Here is a 23,150-nt window from a genome sequence, read left to right as displayed (position 1 = left end):
AGAGTGAGGAAGGGGGGACCCAAGGCAGGATGGGGTCACCCATAGCCTTGCTTTTTAGGACCCAAAGAGAAGGCAGAGCTGCCTCAAATCTTTTTACAATTCTGCTCAGGGAGCAAAGGACAGGATCCTTCATACAACTCCGCATTCCCATCTGATTTTTCTGGCTCTTTTCTGGATTCTGTTCTATGAAACTGTCTGTGATAAGTATAGGTAGATCATGAATCATGGACCCTAGGTCCCCAGAAAGACCCTGAGAGTCAGTGACAGGAAGCACAGGTCAAGGAATAAGAGATTCCCCAACATCAAGACTATTGACTCTGCATAACCTCACAAGATCGGCCCAACACACCCCATGTGTGCAGAAACATATGCCCAGTCTGTATGTGACAGGCCAAGGCAAGGAATGGAGGTGATCTACAATATTGTGAGAATGGTTATCATAGTCACTGCATGAGAAATCATGGATGTGAGTTCCACTTTTAAGCCTTTGGAAATGGAGTTAGTGATCCTGAAATTACACTGCACCCTTTCTTAGAAAGGGCCCTCTATGTCCTGAATTCTGAGCAGTAGGTAAGAGGTCTCAGGGTCCTTCACGGGGGGTGGGGGACAATCAGAACCATATCACCCAGGTGCACGCTGTAGGTGACAGCAGTCTGGGCCCAGCAGCAGTCAGCTTCAGACCTGCTGCACCCACACTCTGTCCATCAGCCACAGAGCAGCACATCCTGTACCTGCTCCCCCCTCTTCCCTAATGAAGTTGTCATCCCTTGGCTCCTCCTTGTTACATGTCTGAAAAAAATGACCTTCTGGATTTTAAAACCAACATGTCACTCACCCATTTCTCAGAAACAGGGCATATGAAAATTGATTAGGATTAACCCAGGGTGATATGTCATTGATGCCTTTAAAAACTTCAATTTCTTTGTCGAAATGTCTACCTTATCATTCACTGCAAACATATTTTATAGGAAGACCTTGTAGTCAACCTGTTTTAAAAAATGGAATGAACTGTTATCTTAAGCACATTGATTGTTTGAAAACACAAATGGGAATACAGAGAAATAAACTGGGAAAACATTATTCATTTATTTAATATTTCTTTTATTTCCCTTGTAATGTTTTGTTATTTTCAGGTTATAAAACATTGATTTTTTCTCATTTTATGATTAAGTATTTTATATTGGTGTTATTATAAATGATATTGCTTTTCTGTTAGATGGTTCATTGCAAGTCTATAGAATGCAATTCCCCCTGCATGTTGGTGTAGGATGATTAAAACCGTATTGAAGCTCTCGGGACAGAGGATTTGTGAGTCACTCCTGGACTCTGAGTGGGGTATGGATGGGATCAACTTGAATTCCGCCAACGAATCCCATGCAATGTTTTTGCTGTGGTGGGGTTGGTGGTTTTGTTTTTGTTTTTGTTTGATTGGTTTCTTGTGTTTGTTTTAATCTCTGGGCAAGAAATTTCCACCTGGGCAAGGTGAATGAAGTAAGGATGTAAGAACAATGCATCAACCTAAAGGTTAAACTTAAGAAAAAAGATAAACATGGTCAGATCTATTCTTCTGATGAAAATCAGGGGCTAACAATAAAAGTCACCCCTGAGCTCCACTTGCCAGAGCCACCAGCAGGGTAACGGAGCAAAGTCCAGATAGAGGAAGGGAGGTTTTGTTTGTTTGCTTTTGTTGTTGTTGTTGTTGTTCTGAGACGGAGTCTCGCTCTGTCTCCCAGGCTGGGGTGCTGTGGCGCGATCTCGACTCACTGCAAGCTCTGCCTCCCGGGTTCACGCCATTCTCCTGCCTCAGCCTCCCGAGTAGCTGGGACTATAGGTACCCACCACCACGCCCGGTTCATTTTTTTGTATTTTTAGTAGAGATGGGGTTTCACTGTGTGAGCCAGGATGGTCTCGACCTCCTGACCTCATGATCAACCCGCCTCAGCCTCCCAAAATGCTGGGATTACAGGCCTGAGGCACCATGCCCAGCAAGGAAGAGAGGTTTTTGTGTGATTTCCCCTTGGGTCTAGAACACTCTGTGAGTCTTACAGCTGTCACGTCATGTAGTACAGTAATAGTCAACCTTGTCCTCAGACTGCAGCCCCATGATGTGTGGAATTCCTGCACTGGAAAGAGCACTGTTGGATCCTGAGGAGCAGGTGGGAACCCCAGAGCCCTGGTGCTTATCTGAGTCTTATTTGAAATTCAGGAGATGCCTGGGAGTGCTCCCTGGCTCCTGTTGGTACCTCTGTATCAAATAGTATTCAACTTTGAGGCTACTGCCCAGGGTGCAGGGGAGTGTGGCCCTTGCTCCCAGAGATGGAGAGAGGGAGAGAGGCTGAGTCAGCACCGGCTGGGAGAGGGAGCCTGCAGACACAGACACAGCACAGTGGGGAGCAGGGCCAGGCTGCAGCTGCTGGGGGATCTGAGCCATGGGGGGCGGATCAGTCTGGGGCCACCCTGGGCTCAGAGCCCAGTCTCCACTCATACAGTGAGAGAAGAGCAAGAGGAGGAGAGGAGTCAGGGCCATGCTGGACACAGCTGCCTCTGAGGCCACAGACCGGGGCTGGGCTGCCCCAGGCCTCTAGTATCCCAGCCCCGCGCGCCCACAGAGGAGGGGCTGCGCATGCAAATGAGTCCCCCCATTGCCTCTGCCCCAGGTGCACTCACAGGGTTCAGGCCTTTGGACAGGGAGGCTGGCAGGAGGCAAGAGTTTGCCCCATGGGTGCGGCCTAGGAGGAAGCAACTGCTGGGACCACACAGGCCCTTGTTCAGGGGACTCTGTCAGACCCAGAGGGGACAAAGCTGCAGAGTTCTCAGAGGAAGCAGTGAGTTAGTCCGGGGGCATCTGTCAGTTCAAGCTTCCCTAGCTGTGAGCACCTGTCCCGCAGAAGCCGCTAGAGAAAGTCTCACTGCACCCCCTGCCGGCCTCTGGGTGAACTTCTCCTTTCTAATGGTCCGGAATCTCCCCTTCCCTTGTCTCCCTGACTCCAGGATTCAAACACGTGAGAGGAACCGCTAAGGGGAATAATGGAGCTGTGGTCCCGACGCTGCCGCCCCTGAAATGGGGCCTCTCTCTAGGGATGGTGGCCCAGTAGGGAGGCCCACGTGGAATCGTGGCCCAGGAGAAAGCTTGATCTGCTGCAAACCTGGCACACAATGCCTGAGCTGAGTGCAGAGGGGCTCTCTCCACAGGGACAGCTCAGAGGAGGGGGCGCTTGCTGGGGATGCTTAGTGTGACTAGGAGTTCATCGAGAGTGAAACAGATCTTCACACAAGGGAAAACAGGCCACGGGGATGCTCAGCCCCTTCCAGGGCAAGGCATTGAGACTGTGGGCACTGGAGCGGCAGCTGCAGGTGTAGAGGTGGGTGTGTGTCCCAGGCCTCCCGCAGGGAGGATGTGCGGGACCCTCAGGTGATTCTCCTCCATCTGCTAGGGAGATGCTGTGCCTATTATCAGTTCTCCTATGAGAGACTCAGCTCTGGGGAAGTTCCAGGACAAGTTCTAAAACTTGGGACAGGAGACCTTGCAAGGGACGTTCCTGGCCATCTGGAGGAAGATGACAGCAGAGGAATTAGGGAGGGAGTGGAGTGGTACGTGTCTCAGAGGTGGGGGACAGGGACAGGGACAACTGAACCGCAGGCTGTGGCAGAGGAGGAGATGGTCCAGAGTGTGTGGTAGGTGGAGGGTGACTTTGAGAGAGGCTGTGAAGCTACCGCTCACAGGGTTGAGGCAGGTGGAGAGCATATCTGAGGGGCTGCAGTGGGTCTGGTTGTACTTTTGTCACATTGTGGTCATGATACAACAGTGTGGGAACATGTTAGCATAATTTAGAGACAATCAGGGCCACAGGCTTGCTTTTGTCTTCTAAAAGTGTAATGCAGGTGTCACCCACCAGACAGAGGACTTGGAATAAGTCATTCATTCATTCTTTAAACACTTATTTAAGGAAAGCCTGACATTTCAGACACTGGGGATGTAATAGAGGTTTGGGGACAAGGCCCAGGCCACTGGAGCCAGGAGGAGCTGGGCAGAGGGAGAATGGGAAGGGAATGGCCAGAGCATACTCCAGGATTGAAACTTTCTGGCGAGTACTTGGTGAAGCAAGCCTGTAATCCCAGCACTTTGGGGGAGGGGGCCGAGGGCCCAGGTGGATCCATGAGGTCAGCAGATCAGAGACCATCCCACAAGCTAGCACAGTGAAACCCCGTCTCTACCTACAAAACTACAAAAACTAGCCAGGCCCGAGGTGGCAGTGCCTGTAGTCCCAGCTACTCAGGAGGCTGAGCCAGGAGAATGGTGAAACCAGGGCCAGGCTGCAGTGAGCAGAGATCTGGCAGCCACACGCCTCCAGCCCTAGGTGACGTGAGAGAGACTCCATCTCAAAAAGAAACTTTCTAATGTCCCCTAGAAGAATTGACTCTAATTTAGAGTAAGGGTTATTCAAAGATCTTTCCCTCCCCAGCATGCAGCTCAGGCTGAAGGGGCATCTCAGTGGCTGCAGGGCCTATGGGTGGCCAAAGCTCCAAGACACCTCGGCTCTGATCTCACATGGGGCCCAGGTGGAAGAGCAGGCAGTGGGGAGAAGGGCACAGCCCCTGTCCCAATTGAGGATACAGCAGCAATGCTGGTGATGGTGGCCATGGGAGTGTCCCAGTCAGACGTCCCTCCAGAAGAACCTGCAGGAGGAGCAGAGGTGACTGATGCCCTCCTTCCCATGGGCTGAATCCAGGCAGTGAGGAGCCAAGGGGTGGCCACAGCCAGGTCTTCCCGCAGGAAGCAGGGATCCTCTAATGGGCACCCCCCATGTAAAGATCTGCTCAGTCTGCTGAGGCTGTTTCTGACCTGCCTGTGGTCTGGGGCTCTTCATACCCCCCTTCCCCCACCCTCTGCTTGCACAGGGGTCGGAGCTATGAAGCGCCCTTCCTATACCAGTTCCTTCCCCATGTGTCTTTCACTAGTATCCTTTGCCTCCCCAAAATAATCCTATGATGTAATCCCCTCATTACTCCTTGGCTCCACGCTAAGAAGAAAAAGCGGGAGGGAGGGAAGGGAAGAAGGAGGGAGGGAGGGAGGAGGGAGGGAGGGAGGGAGGGAAGGAAGGGGAAGGAAGGAAGGAAGGAAGGAAGGAAGGAAGGAAGGAAGGAAGGAAGGAAGGAAGGAAATGAGAGAGAGAGAAAGAAAGAAAGAGACAGAAAGAAAGAAAGAAAGGAAAGAAAGAAAGAAAGAGAAAGAAAGAAAAAGAGAAAGAAAGAGAAAGAAAGAGAAAGAGAAAGAAAGAGGAAGAGAGAAAGAAAGAAAGAGAGAAAGAGAAAGAAGGAAGGAAGGAAAGGAAGAAAAGAAGGAAAGAAGGAAGGAAAGGAGGAGAGGAAGGAAGGAAAGTAAGTTGGGGGATGGGGGAGAGCTTCAGGAAGAATAGTTAATGGACTTCATACCTAGGTGATGGGTTGATCTGTGCAGCAAACCACCAAGGCACGTATTTATCTATTTAACAAACCTGCACATCCTGCACATGGACCCCTGAACTTAAAATACAAGTTGGAGAAAAAAAATGAATAAATCTTGTCGGGGTTAGTGGCTCACACCTGTAATCCCAGCACTTTGGGAGGCCAAGGAGGGAGGATGGCTTGAGACCAGGAGTTCAAGACCAGCCTGGGCAACATAGCAAGACCCTGTCTGTACAAGAAATTTTAAAAATTGGCCAGGTGTGATGTTTCACACCTATGGTCCAGCTACTTGGGAGGCTGAGGCAGGAGGATGGCTTGAGCCCAGGAGGTTGAGGGTGCAGTGAGCCATGCTTGCACCACTGCACTCCAGCTGAATGACACAGCAAACCCTGTCTGAAAAAAGAGAAAAGAAAGAAGGAAGGAAGGAAGGAAGGAAGGAAGGAAGGAAGGAAGGAAGGAAGGAAGGAAGGAAGGAAGGAAGGAAGGAAGGAAGGAGAAAGAAAGATTCCTTTCTCAATTTATAAGTTGTGGGGGTTTTTTTTGTTTTGTATTTATTTATTTATTTTTTTTTGAGATGGAGTCTCGTTCTGTTGCCCAGGCTGGAGTCAGTGATGCAATCTCGGCTTATTGCCCCCTCTGCTTCCCGGGTTCCAGTGATTCTCTTGCCTCAACCTCCTGAGTATCTGGGACTACGGGCATGCGCCACCATGCCTGGCTAATTTTCTTTTGTATTTTTAGTAGAGACGAGGTTTCACCATATTGGCCAGGCTGGTCTCAAACTCCTGACCTTGTGATCCACCCACCTCTGCCTCCCAAAGTGCTGGGATTACAGGCATGAGCCACCGCACCCGGCCGCTATCACTCTTTTAAATAGTTCTTAACAAAGGGCATCCATCAACCCAAAGATGCTCCAAGGAAGCTGAGTCTCTGTCTATGGATGGAGGGGGAGTCAGCCAGGAGAATTCACCCCCTGAAGCTGCACCATGGGCTTCTGTGGGGAATCAAAAAAATGTTTGTAGGCCAGGCATGGTGGCTCATGTCTATAATTCCAGTATTTTGGGAGGCCAAGGTGGTAAGATTGCTTGAGCTCAGGAGTTCAAGACCAGCCTAGGCAACATGGTGAGAGACCCTGTCTTTACGAAAAACAAAAAACTAAAACAATCCAGGTGTGGTGCACACACCTATAGTCCTAGCTCCTGGGAGCCTGAGGAGGAAGGATCACTTGAGCCCAGGATGTCAAGGCTGTAGTGAGCTGTGATCACAACACTGCACTCCAGCCTGGGCAGCAGAGTGAGATGCTGTCTCAAAAAAAAAAAAAATTATATATACTAAAAATTATCACCAATGCCCTAGTGCCCCAGAAGAAAATCACTTTACAGACTGCCACAGGTAAAACAACCTCTTTTACAAATAAAGTTGCAAATCACACAAGGAAAAAGTCACCATGAGGGAGAGTCTGAGAGGCCCCAGCCAGGAAAACTCACTTCTGAAAAATGGCATCAACCACAGAACAGAGACCAAGGTGCTGAGATCCTCAGCCTGGGAGCAGCATAGACAACACCCTGCTCTCTGTCTTGGAGGCCATGGAACTGGCCTGGAGGCCACTGACGGCCTCACCCATCGAGGTCCCCAACTCCTATGGCCCCCAAAGCTGAAGTGTACCTAGCCTAAGAATCTCAATGACTGAGTTCCTCTCAGGTGGCTTTGAGCAGCATGGACTTGGGGAGTGGGGTCTGCCCTAGGCATCCAGCTTGGACCTCAGCCTCACCTGGCTGAAGCCGGACCGGTACTCCACACAGCCCTTGCTATTCACATGCAGGATGGGGGTTGCTCTCAGGTCAAAGCCAAGCCATAGCTTGTTCATGATGGCCTGGGGGAGAGATGAGGGATGCAGGGAGAAAGGGGGTACCCGCTACCCTACATCAGCCCTCACATCCCCACTCCAGGGAGAGTCAGACAGTATGCTGCCCAGAGAGGAGACACTGGAGCCAGGAGCTCTCCAGACTAACCTGAGCCACAGCAGAGATGATGAGCTCCCCGCCAGCCCCGCCAATCACTAGCTTTGACCCCTGGGCTTTGTTGATCAAGACGGAGGGCACCATGAAGGACGGGGAACACTTGCCTGGAACTGGGGGCCAGAACCCTCCGGGACCTCTACCCACCCTGTCTCCATTCACTGCTGAGCAAATAGTGGCTTGGCGAGTGCAGTAACCCATCCAGGGGTCAGCATGCAGCCCCAGCCCAGCCCCCTCCCTCCTCTTCCATAGTTGGGGGCCTTGTGGACCCTGGGTGGGAAGCCTTGTTCTCACCAGGTGAGGGGGTGGTGCCGGAACCCCGGGGGCATTGCTTGCATAAGTCCAGGACCTCATTGTTGAGGATGATGCCTGTCCATAGTGAATACGCCATTGCTCCAAAGCTGCAGCCGTGGAGGCAGAGCCTGGGCTAGGACCCGGGGTTCCCACCAGACACCGCCTGCTCTGCCCACCTTTCAGGACCCCCTCATTTTACAGCTGCCCCAAAGCATGCTGGAGCCACTATTCTCTCCCTGGCACCAACCAGGAGGGGTCCCCAAAGACCCACCTGTGCCCCCATATCAGGACACCCTTCTGAGTGAGGCCGCCCATTCCCAGGTAAGTCTTGGCTTGGGGCCACCCCAGCAGCAGCCTTTCCAGCCAGAGATGTCAGGGGTGGGGGCCTCTTTTGAACTAGAGGAGGAGACAAAGGCCAAAAGCAAGGTGCTGCCCCATGGAGACAAGTGAGGGGACATGGGGCTGGGGGAGTGCAGGTCTAGGAGAGGAGAAGTGAAGCCATCCATCTTCCCCCAAGCCCCACGCACAGTGTGTTGATGGTACTGGTGGCAGCCACGGCGCTGCCATCCTCCTTCAGCACAGACACAGGGGACATGCCTGTCCTGTGGCCCCAGGCCCCAGCCAAGCTGTAGTGACTGAGCTGGTGGTCCCCCCGGCCATCGATCTGTTGGCGGATGAGCTGGGCCAGGGCTCCCCCAGCAGGTCCCAGGAGGCATTCTGGGGTGGGTGGGCAGGTGGCAGGGTCAGTGAGGGGCCAAGCGGGATCCATAGAACCAAGGGCAGGACAAGCTCAGCCCCCATGGGGGCCACCTCCAGTCTGTCTTCTACCTTGTGGCCAGGCCTCCCTCAAGCCCAGGCTAGGTCTAGACTCCACCCACTCTCCAGGTCCTTTGAGATATGGTGCCACTCCTGCATCTGACCCCTGTACCTGTCACCCCGGGATCCCTTTCAGTCCTGCCCTGGCCTAGAACCACATACATCTCTCTCCAACCTCCCCCTGCCGGGCCTGACCCTCCTTTCATGCTAAGTCCTGAGCCAGGGAGGAGGACAGCCCGCCAGCCCAGCAACCTCAGCAACCTCACCTGGAGCTTCGGGTGGCTGCGAGGGTCCCCCAGCCTCCACCTCTGCCCCCTGGCAAACTTGAGCGTCTCCACAAGGTGGTGGTACATGTTCACCCTCCCCTCAGGCCTGGCCACAGACTCTGCTGAGAAGTTGAACCCTGGAGAGGGGTCAGGGCACAGGTTGGGGTCACCCTATGTAAAGGGTTGAATGTTGCCTCCCCTCGGCAGAAAGATCCACCCACATCCTAATTCCCAAAACCTGTAGATATTACCTTATACAGCACAAGAGTGACTAATACCTTAAGTGGAAAAGTATATTAAAGATTTTTTTTTTTTTTTTTCTTTGAGACAGTCTCACTCTGTTGCCCAGGCAATGGCCCGGTCTCAGCTCACTGCAACCTCCGCCTCCCAGGTTCCAGTGATTCTTGTGCCTCAGTCTCCTGAAACTACAGGTGTTCACCACCACACGCAACTAATTTTTTTGTATGTTTAGTAGGGACGAGGTTTTGCCATGTTGTTCAGGCTGGCCTCAAACTCCTGGCCTCAAGTGATCTGCCTGCCTTGGCCTCCCAAAGTGCTGGGATCACAGGGATGAGCCACCATGCCCGGCCTTTTTTTTTTTTTTTTTTTTTGGACAGCAAGTCTTGCTCTATCACCCAGGCTGGAGTGTCTGGCACGATCTTGGCTCACTGCAATCTCCACCTCCCAGGTTCAAGTGATTCTCCTGCCTCAGTCTCCAGAGTAGCTAGGTCTACAGGCATGTGCCACCATGCCCAGCTAATTTTTGTATTTTTAGTAGAGATGGGGTTTCACCATGTTGGCCGGGCTGGTCTCCAACTTCTGACCTCAAGTAATCCACCCGCCTTAGCCTCCCAAAATGCTGGGATTACAGGCATGAGCCACCGCACCCAGCCTAAAGTACATTAAAGATTTTGAGAGGAGGAGATGATCCTGGATTAATCTAGATGTGTCCTAAATGTGATCACAGTGTCCTTGTAAGACAGACACATAGAGGAGAGGACACAGAGCAGAGGAGAAACCAGAATGACCATGGAGACAGAGACTGGAGTGAGGCAGCCACAAGCCAAGGAAGGCTGGCAACCTCCAGAAGTGGGAAGAGGCTGTGAAAATTGTCAAAATAGAGCTGCAGCCAGGCACGGTGGCTCACACCTGTAATCCCAGCACTTTGGGAGGCCAAGGCAGGCGGATCACCTGAGGTCAGGAGTTCGAGACCAGCCTGACCAACATGGTGAAATCCCATCTCTACAAAAATACAAAAGTTATCTAGGAATGATGGCGGGTGCCTGTAATCCCAGCTACTGGGGAGGCTAAGGCAGGAGAATCGCTTGAACCCAGGAGGCAGAGGTTGCAAGGAGCCAAGATTGTGCCACTGCATTCCAGCCTGTGCAACAGAGCGAGACTCCATCTCAAAACAAAACAAAACCAAACACCTACTCCACAATCATCCTTCCAGGCTGCCCCAGCTGACAGAAGGGGACATGAAGGCTGACCCAATATTGCTGCCTGCCTGGCTCACATAGGCCTGTCCTGCCACCCACTGCTCTCAAACAGGCTCTGGACAGAACCCACCAGACACACAACCATGAGATCCTCAATAGCCCTAGGGTGGAGGTGCTATGACCAAGCCCTTTCCCTGGCTGTTCCTCCCCCTGAAGATCAGGGTGACTGCGAAGATGACAGGGCAGGAACCAAGGCCCCATGACCTGTCCCTGAAGGCTAGACAGCAGACAGGAACCTCAGGGGATTTGGCCCTGCTAAGTGGCTGCATTCCACGGCAGTCAGCTGGGAAGGGTCTAAAGTGGAGAGTCACAGGGCTCCATCCCCTGCCCTGGCCAGCTCAGCAGTTTCCTCTCTGCCTGAGAGCATATGAGACATGCAGGATTCACAGCAGCAGGTGGGCAGGAAGAATGTCTGAGTGGGCAAACGACAGCCCAGACCCCCGCAGCTGACCCCAAAAGGAAAATATTGGGCTGGGGAAAGTAGGGAGACAGAGAGCTGCCTGCAGTGGGGCACAGAAGAAGCCTGGCAGCAGCTGAGGGTTCCAGAGAGGGGAGACAGGAGGGGAGGCACTTTATCAAAGGTCATGTCAACAGAGGTACGGCCTACAGAATGAAGGAGGCTTTTCCTCGCATGCTAAGTGTGTCACATTCTGTCCCAGTCTTCTACCCTCTAAATGCAGAGGGCACCTAGGGGGAAGTGGGTCTGGGGAAGCCCTGTCACCTGAGGAAAGACTGCAGGGGCTGGCCTAGAAGTCTTCTCCAGACCCCACAGCTCCTGCCCTGGGCATATAAGGTAGTGAGTTCCCTGTCCCCAGAAATGTGCAAGCCTCACTCACCCAGAGACACTGACTCTGGTGTCAGTACCACACATTTCCAACACACGTACAAGCACATGCACACACAGACACAACTGAGCCTAATCTAGGCTGAGCTGAGCAGCTTCCCAGGATGCAGCAGAGAGAGGAGTATGAGGAAGAGGTAGACACGGCAGCCAGTCTCCAACCCAGCTTGATGGCTTTTTCACCACAACCCCAGAGCCACAAGGGTGAAACTGGAGCACAGCCTCAACTCCATTCACAGGCAGGAAACTGAAGCTTAGACAAAAGGGATTTACCGAGGTCAACTGGCCCCAGGAGGTCTCAGGTGAGGGTGAGCCCAGGACCCACCCACCCCTTACCCTGCCAGCCCCCAGCATGGAGTCACTATCTCTGGGTATGAGAACGCACAGATCTCTGGGGCTTCCCCAGGCCTGTCTACACCCCTGGACCGGATGCTCACCATCCAGACCTGGAGTTGGAATCCATCTCCCACACTGTCTACCCTTGCAGTACAGAGTTGAGAATTAGAAAAAACACCCTTTCAGTAAGATTTAATAACTACGACCTGCTGGAAACCTGTCGAAAGAACTATATATATCCCTATATATAGAGCTGTGAGGTGGCAGGCGCCACCTGCAGTTGGGCAATGACCCCTTGCACAACTGGCCCTGCCCCACCCCATTCCACAGCCACACACAGAGCCCAGGAGTGGGACAAGCATGGCCCAAGGACACAGGGTCCCCCAACCCCATCACAGCTCTGGCTCTACTCCAGAGCTGACCCCCCATCCACACTCAAGGCTGCCAGATCCTCCCAGGCCTGTTTCTTCATGCTGCACTTTTCTCTTCTCTCTCTCTTTTTTTTTTTTTTGAGTCGCCCAGGCTGGAGTGTAGTGGTGCGATCTTGGCTCACTGCAATCTCTACCTCCTGGTTCAGCGGGAGACAGATTAGACCAAAGGTTCCCTGGGAGATGAGGCCACAGAGGTGGGGTGCAGTCAGATGCCCACACCAGGAGGGGCTGGAGATGTAAGCATCTGAGGCCCCACAAGGTCTGAGGAGCCTAGATCACCTCTACAACCCCAGGGCAGGGATGCCTCTCCTAACAGGCCCTCTCCCCAACTTATAGGGCTACAGGCAGGACTCTAGGAACTGTCACTCCAAGGACCCCGGTAACCTGGACTGAAGGGAGTCACATGATCCAGGAGGGTCCTTCCTCAACCCCCAATTTCAGGGTTCTGAGCAGACAGGCTGATGGAGGACCCCAGGCAGTGGAAGCAGGGGGATGAGACCCATCCATCCATCACACCCTCACCTGCTCTGCCCCATTCAATGAGATGGGGTGGGTGCCCCCACAGGGCTGGCAGGCCCAAGCCTCTAAGCCCTCAGATAGAGGTCCACACATGGTCCACAGCCTGCCAGAATTGTCTTAGCAAGGCGCACGCTTAAATTCCTTCTTTCATTCCATCATGCATTCTCCCATCAAATCCTGGCCCCTCCAGATTCTTCTCTCAAGGAGCCCTGACCTGGCTGGGCATGAGATAGTACAGTCACCTCAGGGGGAAGAGACCTAGGGGAGGGCAGACACCAGAATAGGGAATCCAGCCTGAGCTGGGATTGGATTTGGGGAGGATCTGCCAGGAAGAAGGAACCACCTGACCCTGAAGGCCAGGAATTGGAGCCTTTCCAGGAAGTGAGGGCTTCAGCAGACCTCTTGACCACCCTAGGCCCTTCCTGAGCCCTGAGGTGTCAAGGCTGGAAAAGGTGGTTGCTGAACTAAGACCTTCAAGGCCAGGCCAGTCTGGACTTTGAGAGCCCTGGGAAACTGGTCAATGTGTGACCGGGTCCAGTAACCCCTTAACCCTGGCTCACTCATTAAGACCCTGGTGGGTATCAATTAGCTCCTTGGCCAGTTCCAGGAGGCAGGCAGAGGGTAGGGGTCATGGGAAGAAGGGAGTGCTGATTGGGGCACTAGGTGGAGGCTGGCTGAGCTGGCTCTCTTGTGTCCTTGTTTCTTGAGGAGCGTTCCAGGGCCAAGCTGGCCTCCAGCCAGGGGTAGCTACCAACACAGCTTGGGGGGGGGTGCCGCCCCACCATCCTAGTGACTTTCACCTCCTTGTCACCCCTGTGTGCTGGCACCAGCAGTCCATACTGCCTCAGGGCTCAAGGGGCCAGTCCAGTGCCCGGCTCAGCATCCAGCCACATGGCCCTTCTGAGAAATGGGCCTACTGTGGCCTCCAAAGCTCTGTCTGTTTCAACGGGCTGGGATCTGCCCCAGCTCTGTACCTGGGAAAACAAGGCACTGGTGGGGCAAGAAGGGAGCTCCTGGCATAGGAACCTGCAGCCTGAGAGGGGAAGGGACCTGATGAAAGCCACTCGACAAGACAGTGACCCACGACACCAGGAAGGCTGTGCAAACCACTTCCTGCAACTGGCGTCTCATTGCAGCCCCACCCCGCTGGCAGGTGCAGGAAGCTGACCACACTGAGTATCAGGAATCACCCAGAAAGCCTCATGCCCTGAGTGGGCCATGGTGAGGGCCGTGGTGAGGCGGGGTGGGGGGTGGTGCATGGGTGGTGACATCGCGAACTGCAGTCATGAGGCTGACAATAAGTGAGCAATGCGGATGGGTCCAGATGCCAGCTGTGCCTGGCCCATACTCCAGAACTGCTAGAACAACATCTCAGGGACCCCTGGGAGCCCGAAACCCATTATCATCCAGGTCATTTTGTGTCTCCTCGTGTCCTGCACCAAGGAGACACTTGGTAAACTGGCTAAATGAAACTGACTTCAAATCCAAGCATCATAGCATTTGACTCAATACTAGGATCACAGAATCTCAAGTGTTTGGTCTCTGATCTTCCAACATCCCAGAAAGGTGGGCTTACATACCTTCCCCAATGGGGAGCTCACTACCTTCAAAGACAGCGGGACTGTAGTTGGTTGGCAAGTTCTTCCCAACATTAAGCCCCAATTTGCCTCTTTGTAACCCCTGCTGCAGGTGGGCCTGACCTCAGATCCTGCCCACTGTCTAAGGCCACAGAGCAGAGAAGCAGGGGCCACCCCAGATCCTGTACCTGGCCACAGCTTCTCTGAGTCACAAAGACCCACTGAAGGGATGGAAGGAAGACTTCAGCTCAATGAAAGGGCTGGTGCCACTCAGTTGTGATGGAGGGAGGTCAGCACAGGCCAACTGTGGGCATGGGCAGAGCTCCTGTGGCCCCAGAGCCTGGCCAACACCCCCAGTGCCATCTGCAGCATTTATTCTAGCACCCACCTTTGATGTGAGGACACAGGCTGGAGCATGGCCGAGTGCTTGGGCCCTTCAGAACTGTCAGCTTGTGCATGCCTGGGAGCACCCAGCAGCAGGGCTGGCCTGGCACTTGATGGACCAAGTCCAACTCCCAAACTCAGAGGCAGGATGGCAGAGGCATGGGTCCTAGAGTCCCTGGGTTCAAACTCAACCCCAGCCACTGAAAGTGTGGGTAATCTTGGTAATCTTTCCTTTCCTGGCCTCAGTTTCCTACCTGAAGAACAGGGATAACTAGAACAGTTGCTGGGTGGACTGCCTGAGATGGCCACACGCATACTGTAGGAGGCACCTGCTACTTTTGAGGCCTCACAGGGTCTCACCAGGCTCCAACACCGGGCTTGTAGTAGTTTCTCTCCTTTCCTGATGAGCAGCTCAGAGCAGGGGCCCAAAGGGCGCCCCTCCTGGTGGCCCTGTCCTCCCTGCCCAAGGCACCCTCCACAGGTAGTATTTATCACATCACCTGCCAATTATCTGCAGTGTCTCAAAGCTCCAAGGAGGGTTGGGGGTGGAGGAAGACTGTCCATGCCCCAGTCCCGACACCATCCCACAGCCTGGTCTCCAGGAGAACTAACCTGCTCCTGTCTCAAGGCTTCCTGGTGACACCCAAGCCCACCTGTTCACACACAGCCCCTCATGACTTCACTGATGCCAAAGCTGCCCAGCACTTTCCATGCACACCATGCTCTCATCTGGACTTTTGGGGGCTCCCCTTACCTCCTCCTGCCTTGTAGCAGCACCTTCTCAACCTCCCTTGCTTCTTGGATGCTGGGCTCAGGAATGCTCTCACTGACAAGTCTGCACCCCTGCTGGCTGTTTCAGACATGCCGGGTGGACGTGCCCAAGCCTGAGTTAAGCAGCTGCCTCCCCAGACTTCCAACGGCCAGAGCAGCCAGAGTCTAGTCCAGGGCAGCTGCCCCTGCATCCTCACTGGTCCTGTCCAGCTGCTCCCACCTCTACACCTCACTCCCAGCCTCACCTGACCGCCAGTCCCCATGGGCCACCACTCTTACCTGAAGACTCCCAATCACAGGTCTCAGCCCCACTCCTGTCTCCCTACTGTAACCCTGGCAACTGGCATGCAATCTGAGCACACCCCTCCCCCACTGAAAACGAAAACACTCCAGTGGCCCCCCTTGTCCTACCTTGCTGGCGCCCGTCCTTTCCTCTTTTTTTTTTTTTTTTTGGAGTAGGGCAGCTGGGTATGAACTGTCCTTCCTATTGCTCCTTCCAGGTCTTTGGGACTTTGCACTGACTCCATTATCATGGAGTCACTCCTCAGACACCAATCACAATGCCACCTCCTCCTGAAGCCCTCTGGCACTGCACCTCACTCTGCAGGCTGGCTGCTACTGCTGCCTCCTCCACAGTATCCACAGTGCCCAACAATCTTCACTGAATGGATGGATGCCAGCTGTCAGGTGGCTGTTTTTACTAAAATGCATCTTCTAGGACTTTACACTGACTCCACCTAACCACCTGACAGCTGGCATCTCTAATCTTGTAATCCCAGTACTACAGGAGGACAAGGTGGGTGGATCACTTGAGACCAGGAGTTTAAGACCAGTGTAGGCAACATAGTGAGACCCTGTCTTTAATTTTTAAATTATGTTTTTTAAAAGGCCAAAGGGGGCAGGGTTTGGGGAGCTTCATGTGGAGGCTGACAGGAAGGTGAATAAGAACTCATCCACGGCCAGGCACAGTGGCCCATACCTATAATCCCAGCACTTCAGGAGGGCAAGGCAGGTGGATGGCTTGAGCCCAGGAGTTCACTACTGGCCTGGGCAAGATAGACAGACCCCATCTCTACAAAAATAAAAAAAAATTACCTGGGCGTGGTGGCACATGCCTGTGGTCCCAGCAACTTGGGAGGCTGAGGGGGACGATCACTTGAGCATGGGAGGCAGAGGCTGCAGTGAGCTCAGATAGAGCCACTGAACTCCAGCCTGGGCAACAACAAAAAAGCCCAACTCATCCATGTGTCCAACTCCAGCAGGACAGAAACTTCCGTACCTGGGAGTCTTCCAGTCCTCACCTTATATTATCTCTTCATCTGACTGTTTATTTGTAGCCTTTATTTACTTTATCTTTTTTGTGATCCACCCACCTCGGCTTCCCAAAGTGCTGGGATTACAGGTGTGAGCCCCCGTGCCCAGCCAGTTTTTTAAAAATAATATTTTAGTTTTTACAATAACCCTTAATTGAGGTATAGTTGAAACACAATGAAGTGGACATTCCAAGCATTTACTGGATTTAAGTGTACAATATGATACATTCTGCCACATATACACATCCATGAAGCCACTATCACAATCAAGGTAGTAAATGTACCTGTCACCCCAAAGTTTCCTCATGCCTCTTGGTAATCCCTCCCTCCTGCTTCTCCCTGCCCACCACCATCCAAAAGCAACAATTGATCTGCTTTCTGTTTCCATAGTTTGTATTTTATAGGTTTTGAAATATATAAAATCATATAAAATATACTTTGTGTGTGTGTGTGTGTGTGTGTGTGAGGTGGGGTCTCACTCTGTCACCCACACTGGAGTCTCAGCTCACTGCAACCTCCACCTCTCAGATTCAAGCTCTTCTCATGCTTCAGCCTCCTAGGTACCTGGGACTACAGGCGCATGCCACCATGCCCAGCTAATTTTTGTATTTTTAGTACAGACGGGGTTTCACCATGTTGGCCAGGTTCATCTTGAATTCCTGACCTTATGATCCTCCTGCCTCGGCCTCCCAAAGTGTTGGGATTACAGGCGTGAGCCACTGCACCTGGCCAGATGTACTCTTTTCTATATGACTTTTCACTTAGCATAATGATTTTGAGACTTACTCATGTGTACCAGTAGTTCCTTTTTATTGCCGAGTATTCCACTGGACGGTGTGTCACAATTTATCCATTCATCTGCTGATGGACGTTTGAGTTGTTTCCAGTTTTTGGCTATTACAAATAAACTGCTATGAAAATTAATGCATAAGTTTTTACATGGACATATATTTCCTTTTCTCTTGGGTAAATACCTAGGAGTGGAATGCGGGGATCATAAGGTAGATGTATTTTTAATGTTTTAAGAAACCATCAAACTGTTTTCCAAAGTGGTGCTGCAGTTTTACATCCCCATCAGCAGTGTTTGGGAGTTCCTATTGCTTTACATCTTCAACAGCATGTAGCATCGTCAGTTTTTTAAACATTAGCCATTCTTCTGGGTGTGTAGCAGTATCTCTGTGGCTTTAATTTGGCATTTCCCTAATGACTAATGATGTTGAACATCTTTTCATGTGTGTGTTTGCCATCTGTATCTTCTTAAGTCTGTTCAATTTTTTTCCCCATGTTTTATTATTGAGCTTTGTGAATTTTTTTTTTTTTTTTTTTTTTTGAGATGGAGTTTCACTCTTATTGCCCAGACTGGAGTGTAATGGGTTGATCTCGGCTCTCCACAACCTCTGCCTCTGGGGTTCAAGTGATTCTTCTGCCTCAGCGTTCCTGAGTAGCTGGGATTAGAGGCATACACCACCACTTATACACTGTTGGTGTGATTGTAAATTCATTCAGCCATGGTGGGAAGCAGTTTGAAGATTTTTCAAAGAACTTAGAAAAGAACTACCATTCAACACAGCAATCCCATGACTGGGTATATCTGCAAAGGCAGATACATCATTCTAAAAAAAAAAAAAAGTCACTTGCACCTGTATGTTCATCACAGCACTATTCACAAGAGCAAAGACATGGAATCAACCTAGATGCTCATTAACAGTGGATTGGATAAAGAAAATGTGGTACATATACACTGTGGGATACCACTCAGCCATAAAAATGAATGAAATTATGTCCATTGCAGTATCATGGATACAGCTGGAGGTCATATCTAAAGCACATTAAGCAGAAACAGAAAACCAAATACCACCTGTTCTCACTTACAAGTGGAAGCTAAGCACTGGGTACACATGGACATCAAGATGGAACAATAGACACTGGGGACAACCACAGAGGGGAGAGAGGGAGAGGGACAAATGCTGAAAACCTACATATTGGGTCCTATCTGGGTTCTGGGGATCATTCATACCCCAAACCTTAGCATTGCACAATATACCCATGTAACAAACCTGCACATGTACCCCTTGAATCTAAAGTGAATGTTTTTTAAAAATCTCATGGGATTCATTGGAGCAATTAAAAGAGGTTGAGTCCACCCATGCCCCATTCAAAATCAAGGAGTGGCTCACAAATGCTCTGGTCTTACAGTTTCATTATGGGTTTTGTGATACAACACAAACAGGCAGAAGGGAACTGTATTCAATGTACTTGAAATGAACCATCGCATATAAACTAAAACAATACCACTTGTGGCCAGGCATGGTGGCTCACGTCTGTAATCTCAGCAGCACTGTGGGAGGCTGAGGAGTCCAGCAGATCATTTGAGGTCAGGGGTTTACATGCCCACCAACAGTGTTTGAGGGTTCCCCTCTCTCCACATCCTCACCAACATTCAATATTGCCTGTTTTTTTGACAAAGTCCTATTTTAACTGGGGTGAGATGATATCTCATTGTGATTTTGATTTGTGTTTCTCTGATGATTAGTGATGTTGACATGCCCACCATGCCTTCGGTTGGCCTTAGCTCAATTATACATCTCACATTGACATGACTAAAATCGTCCCTATGAAGCCAATAGTGCCATTGGTATCATGTAGAAGGATACAAAACACGAAACACCATGTGCCAGCAGACTGGTATCATGCCTGTGTCTTTAGCAGGAGTCCTCACAGCTGTCCACACTTCAGTCCAGGGGCTACTCTCTGGATTCTGCTCCTCAAGTGACACCTCAGGTGCAAAGGAACAAGGTCACATGGGTGGGCACAGGGCTACCCGGCTTAGAAGCCTGTGTCCCAAAAAGGAACTGAGATTTCTTTTAACAGTCCCATGGTCAAAGTTTTCAAGAGTCCCAGCAATGGACATGCCTAGTTACAAACACCACTGCACTCAGGGAAACCCAAAGTATGGTTTACCTCGTGATTTTTTCTCCAAAGTAAGCCACCAAAAAGTTGACCATAGACTTCAAAACATTTCTAACAATAGCAAAACCAACTGATGGCAGACTTCAAAAATTGCAATTACTCTTCTCTAACTCTAGACGCCCCCATTGTTTAAATTCATTCATAGCTCTCCCAATTCAGATAATGATGACCAACTATGGGCCATTTTTATATGTAGTCTGGTAACCCAACACAGATGACATTCCGCCTTTTCCAGGTTTCCAAGGGAACCAACTCAGAAAGTTAACCCAAGTTCATATTTGTTTCTAGAGAAAGATAAAAAAAATTTTTTCTAACTTTATTCGTGCATACACAATACAAGGGTACACGAAATTTCTGAGAGACCTTCAACCTCACTGCCAAATTTTCAAGAGCTGTGACAAACCTTAATATCAAACCAAGGAACTGATTTTACTTGGGGGAACTGCCATCCACATCTATCAGCTGGATCTACCATGGACTTTTTTGTGTCATTATCAACTGCTTCCCCATGTCCTCTAGGTTGCTGAAAGTATCCACAGCCCCAAACACATTTGTTTTTCTTTCGCTTTTTTTTTTTTTTTTGGAGATGGAGTCTCACTCTATCTCCCAGGCTGGAGAGCAGTGGCACAATCTCGGCTCACTGCAACCTCCGCCTCCTGAGTTCAAGCGATTCTCCTGCCTCAGCCTCCAGAGTAGCTGGGACTACAGGCAGAGTGCAGCCAATGAATTTTAGAGATGGGGTTTCCACCCATGTTAGCCAGACTGGTCACGAGATTTCGTGACCTGGGTAGTCCACCCACCTTGGCCTCCCAAAGTGCTGGGATTATAGGCGCGGAGCCACCCGGCAGGCAAACACATTTCTAGTTCATGCATACATATGCCAGGTGGGATGAACCTGCCCTGGGGCCCCCGATGGTGCTCATGGGTAGAGCAGGGTAGTCAGGCTCAAGATGGCAGGCTTGGATGCTGGCAGCAGGTGGTCTGGCCTGTTGTTAGGCCCCCTGCTGGTGCAAGCATGTGCCAGAATTGGCAGGAAGGGCAGGTCTATCCCCAGGTCCTTGGATGGAGTACTTGGGCACTTGTGGGGTGGGGGTTCTTTGGGAGGGATTAGTCTGTCCTCAGGCCCTGTGGGAGCCTACATGGACACAGGTTGTGGTGGGTGGGCTGGGGTGATCCTCAGGTCCCTGAATGTCATCCTTGGGCATCAGGGGCAGACGGCCTGGGTCTGTTGTCAGTCCTCCCTGTGGTATGTGTCTGTGCCCATGGCAACAGGTGGGCAGAGCAATTTCCAGGCTCCCGGGTGGTTTGCTTGGGTGGCAGTGGTGCTGACTGGTTGTGAGCGGGGTGAGTCTGCATTCAATAATCAACTCAGAGACCCCAGATGCCATTTTCCATGCCAACTGGCCTGTCTGGACATTGTGCCATGTGGCTGGCCCCGCACTGGGCCAGGCCTCCATGAGTATAAGGAAACATGGGAGGCAGGAGGTCGGGGCCCTGCCCTGCGGAGGGAGAAGAATGGGTCACAGGCAGTGGTCATTGAGCAGAAGAGAGAATGAGCAGAGGATGCTGCGAGGCAGTGAGTATAAGGAATTATATCGCTGAAGGTATTCATCTGACATATACCAGAAACTAATACAGAGTAAGAAAATACAAAAACCAAATAATCCAACAAAACTTGGGCAAAGAACCTATAGACATTGCTGAAAAGAAGGCAGGAAATGAACTAACAGGTAAAGGAAAAGCTTGTCCACATCACTAATCATCAAAAAAATTTAAAGCAAAGCCACACTAAGAGAGTGTCCCCATCCACATAAGATGTATGTTGCCAAAAACAAAAACAGAATTTTGAAAAGGCAATCACCAGTGTAGATTTGCAGAGAGGGAAACTCTTTGACACTACTGGTGGGAATGTAAATTGATGTACACGCTATGAGCAATAGTCGGCAGTTCCTCCTCAAATGAAAAATACAACTACTATGTCATCCAGCAATCTCAGCACTGGGAAATACAAAGTACATGGATGTATTATGCTCCCTGATTAAAAATGACATAGAAGAGCTATAGTGATCCAAACAATATGGTATTCGCATTAACACAAAAATACAGAACAGACACAACGAGGGAGCCAAATACCAAACCCAAATTCATATATGATAGATACATTAAAAAAAAATACACCCAGGGAATGGGAGACCCCAGGCTGCCTTTTGCCGGGAAGCTGAAGTGTCCTGGGGTCTACAGATGCCGCTCACCTGGGCTCTGGATGGTTTCTACTCCATGAGGATTTCCAGAGTTTCCCCTCAGCCACCCTCAGAGTCAGGGGGGCTCCCATGGGCCAGTTACCATCTGTCCTAGTCTTTCCTGTCTCCATGACACACCGTGTGACCTACGTATACTGCAATATGTAGGTGCGTGTACTGAAAGCGTACAGTTAAGATGACCTACAACCGATGCTACTCGAAGTCTTCCAGAGATTTTGCAGATATCCCCAGACCAAAACAAACTAGTGACATTCCATGGTTTTGCAAACCTGAACCAACAACTGCACAGAAACAGCTCCTTATGCACCATCAGACACTCTCCAGACCTGCCCCACGCTCGCAAATGTAACAAATGAGCATGAACCCAGGCAGTCTTCACTCCTAAGGGCCACTTAACAACCTCTATCAGTCATGCAGCCTTTGATCTGGGCCAGGCTGCCGACCCACAGGGGTGAATTGTGCCTCTAATGCTGAGTGTTGCTTCCCCTCACTGGGCTAACCCCCACCCTTGCACCAAGAAGGGCCTCCAGGGAAACTGCTGTTTGACATCCAGGAGCCCATGTGGAATGTTCCAGCAACCTAGATGGCCTCGGCCACCTCTAGTACCAGCCTTTCCCTCTATGGGGCTCCCTTCCTGGCTCTTGCTCATGAAGGCTGATCTAAAGTGGCTGAGATGTCCTGCTCCCTTAGCCACCCAGGTCACCCTGATGGCATCACACTGGCCAGAGGCAGATGTCTGCATTCAAGAATGAGGTATTCACAGTCCGACTTCCCTGGTGCAGGGGACAATGTCTGGCACCTCCAGACAGCCAGAACCAGGTAAGGAATCCGGCTCTGACACAGCTCAAAGACTCTGTGGCAGACCTGGAGAGATTCTCCAGGCCTGTGTCCTCTCCTGGCACACTGGATTCTTAGGAGGATTATTGAGACACTGGGCTTAAAGCTCTCAGCCTAGGGCCCAGAATGCCACAGGGAATCAAATCAGGGTGACCAAGGACTGAAGACGTCTCCTTGGCTGGGAATGGGGTATCAGGGTTGCAGAGACAAGGGGCACAGAGTGATGCCTGTATCATCGGAGGAACTGGTCCACCCTGGGCTGCTCAACCTGAGTGTGAGGCCTTGCTGGGCCCTGAGCTCACCTGCCCCTTGGGAGTCCATTGTGACTGCAGTCCAGCGGGATCAATGTCCTCACTGATGCCAGACAGAAGTCCTGGGAGATGCGGAGGGCATCCTGTAGCAGCAGGCAGTCTGGGTGGTCCACAGGTGTGTGCTTCAGCATGTCCTGGAAAGGGATGAGGTGGTGAATTGAGGGATGTGTTTCCAGGGATCAGTGAGAAGCTCCTGGGGAATGCTCAGTCCTCACCAAAAGAATTCAAAGGGCAGGCCCTCAGGGACCCACACTCATGCCTGCA

At 51.3% G+C, this 23,150-nt stretch overlaps 1 pseudogene; it reads right to left on the bottom strand.

Moving 5' to 3' along the window:
- Positions 1-8,132: 8,132 nt before the first annotated feature.
- On the bottom strand, positions 8,133-23,144 carry LOC100997372 (annotated as a pseudogene).
- Positions 23,145-23,150: the final 6 nt, after the last annotated feature.

Source organism: Papio anubis, unplaced genomic scaffold, assembly GCF_008728515.1.
Source record: "Papio anubis isolate 15944 unplaced genomic scaffold, Panubis1.0 scaffold729, whole genome shotgun sequence".
In the NCBI taxonomy this organism is placed as follows: Eukaryota; Metazoa; Chordata; class Mammalia; order Primates; family Cercopithecidae; genus Papio; species Papio anubis.
This window is presented reverse-complemented; position numbering and strand designations above follow the sequence as displayed.